At 33.2% G+C, this 13,887-nt stretch overlaps 1 pseudogene; it reads right to left on the bottom strand.

Moving 5' to 3' along the window:
* Positions 1 to 6,129: 6,129 nt before the first annotated feature.
* LOC145594449 (protein TIC 55, chloroplastic-like) lies at positions 6,130 to 7,708 on the bottom strand (annotated as a pseudogene).
* Positions 7,709 to 13,887: the final 6,179 nt, after the last annotated feature.

Genomic DNA, 13,887 nt, shown 5'->3' with positions numbered 1-13,887 from the left:
GAACTTGGGTAACCCTGATAAGCTCTTATCACAACTAATTTAAACTTATTTTTTCTGAATTTATCCTATCTAAACTTATTAACCATTATATGAACTTATTTTTCCTGAAATAAGTGAAAATAAGGCCAACATAACAAGGCTTAAATTTTTCAACATTCTGATAAAAAATCATGTTAGATTCATGACTAAATGTTTTTTTTAATGTTAATACAATCATAGTTATAGATCACTTTAGAAAGATAAAAGGTAACAAATAGGAAGGGGGAGAAGTAGTGGAAGAGACTCGAGAGAGGAGAGAAAGAGAGAGGAAGAATTAGGAGGAGATGGAGAGGAAAAAAAAAAGAGCGGGGGGGGGGGGGATGGGAAAGGAAGAGAGGGGTAGAGAGAAAAAAAGAGAGGGAGCCAAGAATGAAAAGTGATGGAAAAGAGAGAAAAAAGGGTTGGGAAAGAAAAAGAGGCCACTAGAAAGAATAGACAGATAGACCGAATGACAATGTCAAAAGAGAAAGAAAGATAGAGGGGGTTGAGATATGATGGTGCTAAAGAGAGAGAAGGCAAGGTCACGAGAAGGGGAGAGGGGAGATGGGCTAAAAGAGAAGCGTGCTATGAAAGAGAGAAAAGGTAAAATAAAATAGAAAGAGAAAAGGCAGGACATGAGCTAAGAGTAAATTAAAAACATGTTAGGGGATAGACAGAGAAGGGCTAGGAGAGAAGAGCCAAGCGATGGGAGAGAGGAGCCAAGAGATGGGAAAGAGGATTTAGGAGAAAGAGAGAATAAGAAAGAGGAGTTGGGAAAAAGGGAGTGAGATAGAGAGATAACGAGGGCCAAGAGAGATAGAGGAGGTCGAAAGATCGAGTAAAGCTAGAGCGCTAAATAGAGATAGTTGGGAAAGAGAGCGAGAGAGAGAGAGAGAGAGGGCTCAAGGGAGAGCAAAATAAAGATAGATGTTGGGAGCAAATAAATACAACCTATAGTTTTAAAAGCCTTTTTTAAGAATGGAACAAGGACAAGAAGGATTAGGATTTAGGACAGAAGAAAGAGAGAGAGATATATAGGAAATAGTTTGAGCTAATAAACGAAAGATGAGTGAAATGTGAGCAAGTAAACGTATGATTTCAAAGCTATTGAAAAAAGGGGAGATAAAGTCAAAGGGGGGATAGAGAGAGAGAGAGAGATAGAGAGAGAGAGAGAAAGAGAGAGGGAGAGAGAGAGAGAGATATTATTAATTAGTACACTTAAAAGCCATTAAATAGTTATATAAATCATGAGAAAGAAAACGTTTTTGTAACACCCCAATAATTCTCCCTTTTTCGAACCGTGATACTTTAAATACTTAAGTTTGTTTTTCCGCTGCGATATTTTGATAAAGCCTTAACGTTTTAACACGTGGCGGTAACATGTCAATGGTTCTCCACTATTTTAAAAGGGAGAATTATTGGGGTGTTACAGTTTTATCATGTGTTCCATATTTTCCTATACACAATAGCACTCTTAAAAATACATATTTAATCAACAAACCAAATTAGAATTCAACTTATCTATTGTTTAAAGCCCTTAGCGCTCTTTCCTAAAACAGCGCAAGAACATCCTATTTATAAAATAAGATGCTCGATTGCTAAAAACACTACAATCGTTCAAATGTAACTAATTAGCATAAACCAAACTTATGTGCATTTATATAATCTTAGAGATAAATTAAAAACACACAATTAACATTACATATATAGCACGCGAGCTATAACTCGTACCTACTGCAAGCAACAAGCGCAGCGAGCTATAGCTCGCACCTTCCATAAGCACGCAGAGCGACCATACGAGCTACCATCCGAGCTATAGCTCGGACTTGCAGTAGCTCATATGCCATGTGAGCTATAGCTCTAACTCTAGCTCGACCTTGCGTAGTCTACTTGCCATGCCATGTATAGCTTTCTCGCTATCTCCATGCACACAACGTCACTAAAGGGTAACAACACTCACTTAGCAACATTCCGATTTGCATTACAAGTATTACAACACCAACATGTTTCTCTGGGTCATATAATGTTGTTTTCCTTTGGCATCCTTGAGTTGATGATGGAGGTGTACGTTGTACGTAGACTACAATTTTGGTATAGCTCTACAGCGAAGCGGTTTATTCAAACCACCAAGATGGACTCTTAAAGTGTCATTGGGTCTATTGGAGCAACCCTGACATGATGTTCTTAAATTAAAGGTAATATCCACAATTATGGACTAATTTCACGAGTTTTTAGAGCGGGTGTTGAAAATCTCAAGATTGATGAAGATGCATCTCAAAGTCATACAATATTGTTTGGAACTATTTGTGAACACTATTCGGTCATATAAATTCTTACGGGTGACCTTCAGTTGATGATGGAGGCATAAGTTGTAAATTTTCAATTTGATAGTTTAAGGGATTAGGCTTTGATTGGTCGAATGAAATTCGAAGCGGAGTGTTCTCCAGATGGACTATTGGGGTATCGTGAGGTATATGGGAGCAAGAGCAACCGCAACATGTTTCTTTTATAGATTCAAAATAGTTCAAAATGATATTGTTTAAAATTGTCCTTCGGAAATTTTGAAAGTTTCGAGACCTAGCTCTAAAAAATCTTGCAATTGTAGGAATGTATATCATAGGATCATATATTGTTTTTCGGAACCGTACATGACCACTGGTTGTCAGGCCGGTCAACCCCATTACAATTTATACTTTTCAAGTCCAAATCAGTCAATACTCAAGGCCCAATTACAGCATACGCAAACACACTTTTAACAATTATAGGAAGTTAGTTATTTAACTAACCAAAAAAGTGTAACAAACTCTTGCTGACTCACCACTATATTAACCGATTTCTTGATTACTTACATTTTATTGGGTTGATAATCTTCTTCACTCTGCTTATTCTTGTTAAACTCTCTCTGTTTCCTCTGTTTTCAACTTACAACCATGTCAGAATCTTCAAAACAAAACCCAGAAAAACTCTTTAACTTCAAGATAACCCCATTAATGAAGTTTAGACTAGCAATTGATGCACTTTGTGAACGTGATTTCAATCCTATTGGATTTGGAGTGATTCAAGTATCTGAAAATAAAGTTGAGTTTACGGCTCGAAACGTCGACACTAATGATGCTGGTTATCTCGTCCTCAATTCTGCTGCATTGCAAGACTTCAAGTATACCAGTAAATGTAAAGACAAATTAATGAGGTTTAATTTCAGAAAAATTTCCCAGATTATCACTGTTGCAGAAAGTTCTAATGATGACTCGATTGCCATTTTTCATAATGAGGGATCTAATAAACTCGCCTTCAGTTATGGTAAAATCTTTTTACTCAAGATTTTTTATTTTAGTTAATTTAATACAACTTTTATGCATGAATTTACTATTTTCTTGTAGATTGTATGATAATTTTTTAAGGGAATTATCCAATTTTAGTAGATTTTTTCTCTGTTAATTGCATTCTGTACTTGTATGTCATTCTTGATGCAATATTTTTCGATACGAATTTCGCTTGATATAGCTTCGTTTTCATGGATGTTATTGAATGCTATTTTGATAAATAAATAAAAATTGGTTCTGAGAATTATATGATGATGATTAAGTTTAACATTGAGGTTCTTAATCTTGATATTCTAGTTAAAAAATTTCTTTCAAGAAACGAAATTTTACAACTTTTCTGCATGAATTTACTATTTTCTTGTAGATTGTATAATAATTTCTTAAAAGAATTATTCATTTTTAGTGATGTTTTTCTCTATTTAATCTGGTATTGTTTAATCCTGTTTTGCTGTAATTTGGATACTGATGCAACATTTTTCGATGCGAATTTCGCTTAATATAGCTTAGTTTTCATTGATGTTATTGAATTTTATGACGATGATGTTGAAGTTTAACATTGAGGTTCTTAATCTTGATAATCAGAAATATCTTTATTCACATATTACTTGTTGATAATCTCTCTGTTTCCTCTGTTTTCGACTTAAAGCCATTGCTGCTGCTCTTTGGAAACAAGATTTCAATCTTGTTGCATTTGGAGTGACTGAACTGATTAAAAATAGAGTGGATTATACGGCTCGAAATGTCAATCTTCAAGATGCTGGTTATCTCTGCCTCAATTCTCAATCCAGCCCAATAGGTGTATTACCATCTATTTTGAGACAGGTATACGGAAGGATACAGAAATCCAGCAATTTTTGGCAGTCAGTTCCGGATTTTCTTAAATTAGTACGGGATTACCTCCAAGGAAAAGAAAGACAAAAAGGGCGAAGAATCGAAATGCGGAGACCCAGGATTATGATGATTAAACCAGAAGAGATTGTTTGTTATAGTTTTACACCATTGATTTCTGTGGAAAGTCAATGCTCTTTCTGTTCCCAGCTGTTGAAGAAACTCCCGGCACAAAATTTTAGCTTTACAATCACTCCGTTAACCAAATTCAGGCTAGCCATTAACACATTATCCGATAGAGAATTTAATGCATCAGGAAATGGACTGATACAAGTGAGTACGAGTGAGGTCAAGTTTACAGTTTCGAACATGCATAGCAATGTTACTGCTGTTATCTGCCTAGATTCTACTGCTTTGATGGATTTCCAATGTAGTAGGAAGATCAAAGACAAACGCTTTATTGTTAATTTTAGAGCAATTTCCAAGCTTCTTGCAGAATGGGGCAATGTTAACTCAGTTACAATCTTTCATATTGAAGGGTCCACTGATCTTACCTTAATTTTTGGTAAGATCTTTATACTTGTATTCTAATTCTGCTTTTTGTTAATTTAGTGCAACTTTATGCATGTTCTTTCTCTATGTCTAATCCTGTGTTGTTGTACATTGCATTCTGTACTTGTATGCTGTTATAATAAATAGAAAATTTGGTTATTAGAGAGTGTGAGGTTATATGAATCAGGTATAGATTAATAAAGCAAGAATTATATGATCATGTTAGAGAATCATATTAGAAATTATTCAGATTGTATAGATCCTAGTAATCTAGTGTTAATTTTTATTATTCTATTTTAAAATTTAATTTCAGGAAATGATCCTGTAAAAGAGTACAAGGTACAATTATATCAACAAAACAAGGTTGATGTGCTGCCAATATTTACCGAGAGACCTGAAATCATATTTTTTGGTGAGGCTATTATTTCATCTGACTTGCTGAGGGAAATGCTTGGTCGACTTCAAACAATAGGGAGTCAATTAGGTTGATGTTAAACTCTTTATCCTTTTTTTTTTTTTTTTTTTTTTTCTTTTGTAATACATAAAGTTATAAGTCTAATCATATGTATCAACTTATATCTTGTTTTTCTTATGTAATCAGTTTCAGTTACCATGACAGAGAATAGTTTGAGTGTCTCTATTGGAGTTCCTCCGGTTTCTTGGCAATTTGAGGTATAGATTTCGTGTAAAATAGACCAACTGATTGAACATGGAAGTGGTATGATCAAATAATAAACAGGTTATGTTGTGCACTTTGCAGATGGCTTCGGGACAGAATCACGAAGCACAATTCATATGGTCTCATTTGCAGATGCTGAGGACTGCTTTACCTACAGCACCAGAATTGGCAATGAGTTTTTATTTTGATGAAGAAGTGAAGATGGTTATGAAGATATTCAGCCTCCAAGAGCTTGGTGATTTAAAGATCATCAGCCCTAACTTTGTGCAACGTAGTTAGTTTTGTTATGTACTTCAAAATTACACTTGGTAATGTGTGAATTTTAGTTAGCTTATTGAAAATGTGGAAAATACATGTAATTAGCATTATTGCTTACAAAACCATTTGCAGAACATAGCTAAAACATCTTATGTAGCAGTCTTACTACCATGATTCAGTTATGTACTTGTATGTTTGATATTAGCTCATTAGCATGCTGAGGTTCAAATTTGCAATATGCATGTTGCCATAAATACATACAGGAACCAATAATATTCTGATGCACAAATCAGTAATCGCATTGATCTTTCACCTTGCATGCACTACTACTACATATTTATAGCCATACTGATTTTTGTTATAAACTTCGTATATGTTTCCTTGTAATTTATCATACCTATATAATCCTAGAAGCCAAAAAAGAAATAGGCAATTGAATTTTTTTTAAAAAAAACGTTCATCATATAGCTGTTATAAGTTGCAAGGGATTACATTGATAACAAATACAATCTCACTGTTTCCATCACTTAAGACAGAAATTTTGACGAAAAACTTAGAAATGGAAATGACAGACTATGATATTACCCAGCTATACACAATTACGTAAATGCACAATTTCTAAAAGCAAAACCATCTAGCTATGTCAATCACTCCATCCATCCACGCAGTAGGCATCAGTCATTTCACTTAAATCGGCCAAAGGATATGTTTTTCAGTTTCTAACAAACAGAAAAATTGAAAACAGAATATTTCACTACCTATCATTTCTCTTGTATGTACTTTCTGTACAGCATAGAGTTCTGAAATCTGTAGTAGCCCAGTTAGCCCAACAACAATACAGATATACCTGTTACCCAACAATAACAAACTAAATTTGCTTGGTTGCACTAGGACAAGGGTTCAAGGGTTGGTAAGAAGGAAAGGGATGTGAACAAAGATATACCTGTTAGTCCAATTCGGAGCAGACATTGTACCAAGCCCACCTTTAGCAGGAGACTGAGCTGAGAGCCCAGCAACTAGGTCTACTGGGGTGTACTCAACAACTTTTGGAGCTTCAGGGGTGAAATAGAACTGTGCCCAAAAATGGTAAGGCATACCATGTCCAACTTTATCCATCCTCCATCCAATTCCTGCATTCCGCAACCCAAGTGTCAGATGACTTCAGATTCAATTAGAATTTCTTTGTGGGGAATTTCTCTGAGATCAGAACCTCATTTTGAGATGAAAGGAAGCCCATGTCTTGCTCAAATACCTTGCTAGCATTTTGGTGGAAATACCATGTGGATAAAATTTAGCAAGTGGACAAGCGGTGATCTTTTACACTGTGTTTGGATAAAGAAAGAGGAAGGAGAAAAAGGGGAGGGAGGAGAAGATGAGGGGAGGGAAGAATGGTGAGTTTTCCTTCCGAATCTCTCCATTGTTGGAGGGATCATTTTCCTACAATTAAATCCCTCTATTTCTCTCCTCTCCAATTCTCTCCCTTTCTCATTTGTTATCCAAATGAAAGATATCACATCTCTCTATTTCCCTTCCCTTCTTTTCCCTCCATTTCCTTCAATTCAAACACACCGTTAGTGGTTCCAAACCTCACAATGAGCATAGATTTACCCTATCCTGGTGACCTGCAAAGGAAGAGCCCAGTGAAGTAGTGTTTCTCTCCCTTTTCATCAACTAACTCTCGGCTATTTGAGAGCACACAAGGTGCCTCAAATCTCAGAAAATTGAGCAAAGACTTCTCTCTTTCTTTTCCCCACCAGCCAGCAAATCCTCGTTCTGTTCTCTCAGTAACCTCGAAAAGCTAAGGTTGAGCATCTTCACGCTTTGCAGTCCAATCAGTTCGATCATGGGAGATCGGGATGTGGGCTGGGTCCTTTAGGTTCCCGAGGAGAATAGAGTGGTCATATGGAAGCTCATGTGTTGTCTAGACATCTTGAAACCCTGGCCTAGCAAAGTTTTCAAACCAAGGGATTTTCTTGGCTTTTGGCGGGGTTCTTTGGGACATCCACACCCACACAACGCCTTGGCAATCTCTCATTTCGTAAGTCCTTACACATGCTTGTTTAGTTATTTCAGCTCCTGCTGGAAGCTGCTAGAGCAGATTTGTGAAAGAAATTTATTAGAAACATGCATTTTGATGCAAGATTTGAATACTAAGATTGGAATCCAAGATTCCAATTAAGGTGAACACACATTAAAGAGAAAGTCGGGTAACCATTGACCTGACCTGAGGTACCTTCACACATTTGCCTTCGCCTTCAAATTGCCAACCATGCTATAAGCATTCCAACCACCCATCAACTAATATGCCCTTCTGAAAGTTAGGCTAGCCTAAAGCAAATATCACATTATAAGTCAACTGTGTATCAAAATAATTGTTTTGGAATTTCTTTTATCATTATTCGATCATCAATCTTGTAACACAAAATATTTCCCACTTCTTAACATTTAAATAAACTTAATTCTCTGTATTAACAAAGTAGATTCATCAAGTTGCGTCTATGTTTGAACAATTTTGTTCTAACTTCCAAGGCTTTATTTACAATATTAGTAGACAAAATGCTGGTAACATAGCTAAAATTAGTAAGCTGGAAGCTTATTGAATGCAAAAGTGCTCGGTGAAACTAAATAAACGAGCTAAATTATAGTTAATGCCACGAATGGTGTAAATGGGTATACTTGCATAACTAAAAGGCTACATGATGCATAATGTTTTATATATGAAGCAGAGGAACTACTATTTAACATAAACTAGTTTACATTTTAAAAAAAAAAAAAAAAAATTGTTGAAATAGTTTTGCATTTTAGCTTGATTTAATTGTCACTCAAACACTTCCAAAGTATGCAAATTTCTTATCTCAACTCTCAACCATTAAACCGTACTCCCAACATTCAAAGGTCATTCAAAAATTATAGCATTTCAAATATAATCAATCAATAATGTACAATTCAAGAACGCAGTGTCTAGTCTACAACATACTACGTAATTATAATGTGCATCATTCACATTAAAAAATAATGAAGGGATCCTAAAGAACAAATCTTTCAATTACAATTGACAGTCCAACTTTATATGTATATGTATATCAAATTACCCCTTATTTTAACTAGCTTAGTTAATTAAAATCCCGAACTTACAGTGGAAGTGTTGACACCAAACCCAACACCCAAGATAAAATTACGTCTAATTTTAACTAGCTTACTTAATTAAAGTCGTGAACGTACGGGTGGAAAGTATCAAATGGTATTCAGACTTCTTTATTATTAAAAATAAGAGTTAAAAAAAAAAAGGAAAGAACAATGTACAGCAGTATATTACTGTTATTTCTTAATGGACCAATGCAATGCTTTGTGCGATGTAAAAATTTACAATGAATGAAGGATAAAATGACAAAAGTAAGAAAAAATAATTATTTAATAAAATTAATTCAGCCCGTCTTGTGTGTGGCTAGCCACACCGTGTGACCACTTATAAAATAACTAAGTAACCCATATAAAAATGACCAAATAACCCCTGTAATACTAATTGAGTAACCCTTATAACACTAACTGAGTAACCCTATAGCACTGACGAAGTAACCCCTTTAACACTGATCAAGTAACCCCTATTACACTAATAAAGTAACCCCTGCCACACGGTGTGGCCAGCCACATATAAGACTTTGTGAATTACCAAACCCACTCCCCTAATCCCGGTAATGTAACTAGATTAAGGTCCCTGACCATGTGTCATTAAGACTTTAATTGAATAATTAATAATCGTAATAAAAAAATAATAATAAAGCCAAATTTGTTGATGAACTCCATGTTGGTTTTCTGCGCTAATACAACCAAATAATTAAAAAGAAAAAAGTCAGTAACTTTTAATAAAAAAAAACATTCACATGATTAGCAACCGTCCTAACAATTAGAGTGCACATGAAGAGGCCGACCCTTTTGGGTGGATGTGATTCTTCTTCTTTCTATAATTTTAAGCTTAGTTTAGTTAAATCAAATTAACCTCCCAACCTTTATGCATGCATCTTAGTAGCCTACACTATTTTATTACATTAAATTAAACCAATCACTTTAACCTATGTTCCTACGCCATTAAATTAAATCACATTTTTTTTTTTTCATTTATTCACTACGACACTACCCTTAAATAAGTAATTAGATTGAGCATTGTTCCCTTTTAATGTTGTAATAAAACCTTCTTGACTAAGCTTCATCTAAGCTGATGCAGTGATCGATGTGTATGTTATAATATTCGCCTCTCTACACTATACTTAGTGTACTACATACAATAACCTCAAATATAGCCATTAGGTTTTGAGAGGTTATAATGTCTATCAATCGTATTTGCAATAATTAATACTCCGTATAATATAATTTTTTGTTGTAGTTTTTATTTGGCAAGTTTTTTTAGATAGTCTCATGTCAATAATTATGACCATATTAATGATACAGCTTTATCCACACATGACCTATATACCTCTATGTATGTTTTTTGCATAATAAATCTTTATTATCACTTATATTTGTTGGAAACAATTGATTGAATTATCATAAGGAAGGTTTTTTTTAGATGAAACCACTATTTCACAAGATTTTCCTTGTAATAACTTTACAATTATATACAAGTAGTAATGAACTCATTATTTACTTTTGCTCACGACACATCAAATGAGTCATTAACCTTTACTCACGACCCACTGTCATCCCTTGCTTGTAAAAAGTTTATCATATGATCGAATTATATTAATAGTTCTTAGCTTGTAAAAAGTTTATCATATGATTGAATTATAATAATAATAATAATTTCTCTACGGAGTATTACCTTCTGATAAAGTGATAAATGATTAAATTAAATGTTGTACACTTTATGGCGGCCATCTTAAGTGCATCAAAGTCTACAAAGATCATACCATAGTACCATACCCAGGCCAGTAGGCGAGTGCTATAACTTTTAACGCCAAGAAATAATAGCTTTGAAAATAAAAAAACTACTTGTATCATTGTATGTAACACCACAATTATACGCTTAACCTCCAAATATAAAATTGAAATATTATTAAGTCGTTTTTCAAGTACTTTAGATTGAATGCTCATCAGCCAATTAAAATACTGTAAATTGAAAGTTGAAATTCGAGTGGTCCCTTACTTTACGATTTATAAAGGCTTGTTAATGAATAAAAATAATAGTTAGTCAAAGTGTATGCTCATTAGCCAAAAATAAAATAATATGGAGTTGTATAATAATATATATTACCCTTGTAATTAGTAGTCTCTCTAATCGTTTTTGTTCTTTAATTTTGACTTTTTTTTTGTCTCACAAAGAGATTGTAAATGAGAATAACAAAAAAGGTTGGAGGGAGTAAAAATTAAAGACATACGAAGTATTTGTTTTATCTTATACTTCGTTACTTCATATATATACTTGTTTTATTATTATTATTTTTTATTTTTTAATAAAATAAGTACATACTACTCCGTAGTTCATAAAAAAGTTTGAGGCAAAATAATATTAGCAATTTTCATTGATCTACTAGATGAACTTGTATTTGCTCTTTATAAATTATATACTATCTCCGTTAAATATTGTGTGCAATTTGAATATTTTTATATCTCACAAATAATACCCAAAGATGCACATAATAATTAACGGAGGAAGTAATATGTTTTGTTATAATGAATGTAAATATAGACAACATAATATCAGACAAGTATACGAAGTATAAGATAAGTTGAATTAGATGGGGGACTTTTTTTTTTTTTTTTTTTTTGACATGTGGACTGGGGGACTTAGAAGTATTAATTTTTGTTCGTTTCTTTCTTGAATTTAAAGCAATAGTTTTGATGAGTGGGAATAATTCCAAGAATGATTACGTCCAAACAACAAATTATCATGATCATTGTCATCCAACGTAATAAAACGTGATATGCATAATGTATGTTAATACAATTTCAACTTAAAACTCAATTTAATTTCTTTTAATGAGCAATTTTGAACAAGGGCGACTGTACTAAGAAACCATTTTCTAGTGCAATTGTCATTGTACTAATTCTTAGAAAATGCGATGATGCTTTTTAATACTCCATCAAACTCTGTCTCTTTCTCTTTCTCTTTCTCTCTCCTTTGTTTTAAATTAAGTCCTTTTAATGCTTAAAGAGACATTTTATCCTTTTAGGATAATTCCCTTAATTTTTTATTAGTATGTTTACATTAACCATTTATTTATGTAGTTACTTGTAATTGGACTAATTACATTAACAAAGGGATTAGTGCAAAAAATAAAGGTCAAGTTTTGACAAATCATTCACAATTTGTGTAATTTGAATTTTTTTTAAAATTTTTTTGATTAAGTAAAAATTTACAATATTGAGGTACATATTGTTCTGTTAATGTGGTTATACTTGTAAAAAAACAAAAAATAGTTATAATAAAATTTGAATTTAAAGTCCTTTGATTAATTGTAAATCAGTCTAAATAATAATGGGCAACTTGATTAATATTGGTCGTCAAGTTGAATATAATCAGCGGAAAGTAGATGGTTTGGATGAATTAGGTTAGAGTTGGGCGTGAGTTAGATGGGCATGCAAGGCGACCCAATACAAAATTAGTTCGACCTCACACAATCCTATCGTAAGCTTGGCATGATGTGAGAGTAAACACCATTTTCGAACCTCAACGATCAAATGACAAGCTGACTCCTATTTTGATACAACCAATTAACAAAAATATGTTTAAATTAGGCGACCCAATACAAAATTAGTTCGACCTCACACAATCCTATCGTAAGCTTGGCATGATATGAGAGTAAACACCATTTTCGAACCTCAACGATCAAATGACAAGCTGACTCCTGTTTTGATACAACCAATTAACAAAAATATGTTTAAATTATTGAGGTGGCCAACCAACACTTCACAAAACTTGGTTTTGGCATCCATGTATGAGCCCAACTTTTCCTTGGCCCGTTTAATTACAAGGTCTACTACCCACCACCTTGTTCGTGCTCAATTTTAAAGGGGTTCGAGTTATTTGAGCTGAGTCAATATATATTATAGGCCAATTGAGTTAAAATTTTTGAATTTGATTATCTTCAATTATGTATTTATGTGTAAATACATTTTACAATAACTACGAAGTATCAATTAACGAGCCTATGACAAGTGTCAGGTTTTTTATACTCAATACAATTGACAACTCTACCTTCCGTCCTTCAAAAGGACAAGTACGTATCCATGCCGGAAAACAAAGGCGCGTAGCAATACGTGAACTACCTTGGAAATTGAAATAGCCGGGAATACAAATTCATATGAATTTCTCTTTCTTTCTTTCTTCCCTTAAAAAAAAAACCCAGTTCTTCCCTTAAACACATACCACAGTGAAGCAGTGCAGTCAATCTTATTATCTGCATGTCATATCATATACAAACATCAAAATATAAAAACATTGGTTATTTTTATTTCATTTCATTCTTAAATCAAATAATTGAATTCAGAGTTCATCAGATTCTCAGAAAAAACTACTTTTCGGCTGCACAAAAACTACTCAGAGTGTGTGTGAGTTGCTGCAGACATTAAACAATGGAAATAAACCCCCAAAAACAAAAGAAAAATTAAAAACAAAAAAATTGACCTCCTCTTCACAAAGGCACATGGCTACCTCTTTAGCTTTGATTTTATTATTACATAAATTTTTCTCTCTCCTACTTACAGATTGGACTTAGTACTACTACATTTACATACATAATTTATAATTATATTTTTATAATATTAAGTTATTAAAATGTTTTATTATTATCTTTGTTAATCCTATTATAGTTTTTTCTCTGGTTAATTGACTGATGATTTCAAGACATGTTTATGACAAACTCTCAGATCTAACACAACCCCCCTTATTCATATTCATATTCCTATTAAAAGTCTCTTCCTTTTCTTCTTCTTCTTCCATTATTTCACCTGCCAACAATATTATTAATTCTGTTTTTATTATATTATTATTATTGTTATTATTATTGCTCTTCCTAAATTCATAAACTTTCTCAGATTTTATTTTGTGTCATCATTTATCCCAATTCCCAGGTTAGATTCTTCTTACTTTTTCTCATCTTATTTAATTCCTTGATTTCTTGGCTTTTATTTTTTTTTTTTCTGGGGTGGTTCAGTTCAGTACTCATCAATGTCAACATATTTGGTGGGCAATCTTCATTTTTTTTAATTATATGATTATGTCATGATTCTAGA

Source organism: Chenopodium album, chromosome 19 (assembly GCF_948465745.1).
Source record: "Chenopodium album chromosome 19, dcCheAlbu1.1, whole genome shotgun sequence".
Taxonomy (NCBI): Eukaryota; Viridiplantae; Streptophyta; class Magnoliopsida; order Caryophyllales; family Amaranthaceae; genus Chenopodium; species Chenopodium album.
Note: the sequence above shows the minus strand (reverse complement) of the source record. Positions and strands in the feature narration are given on the sequence as shown.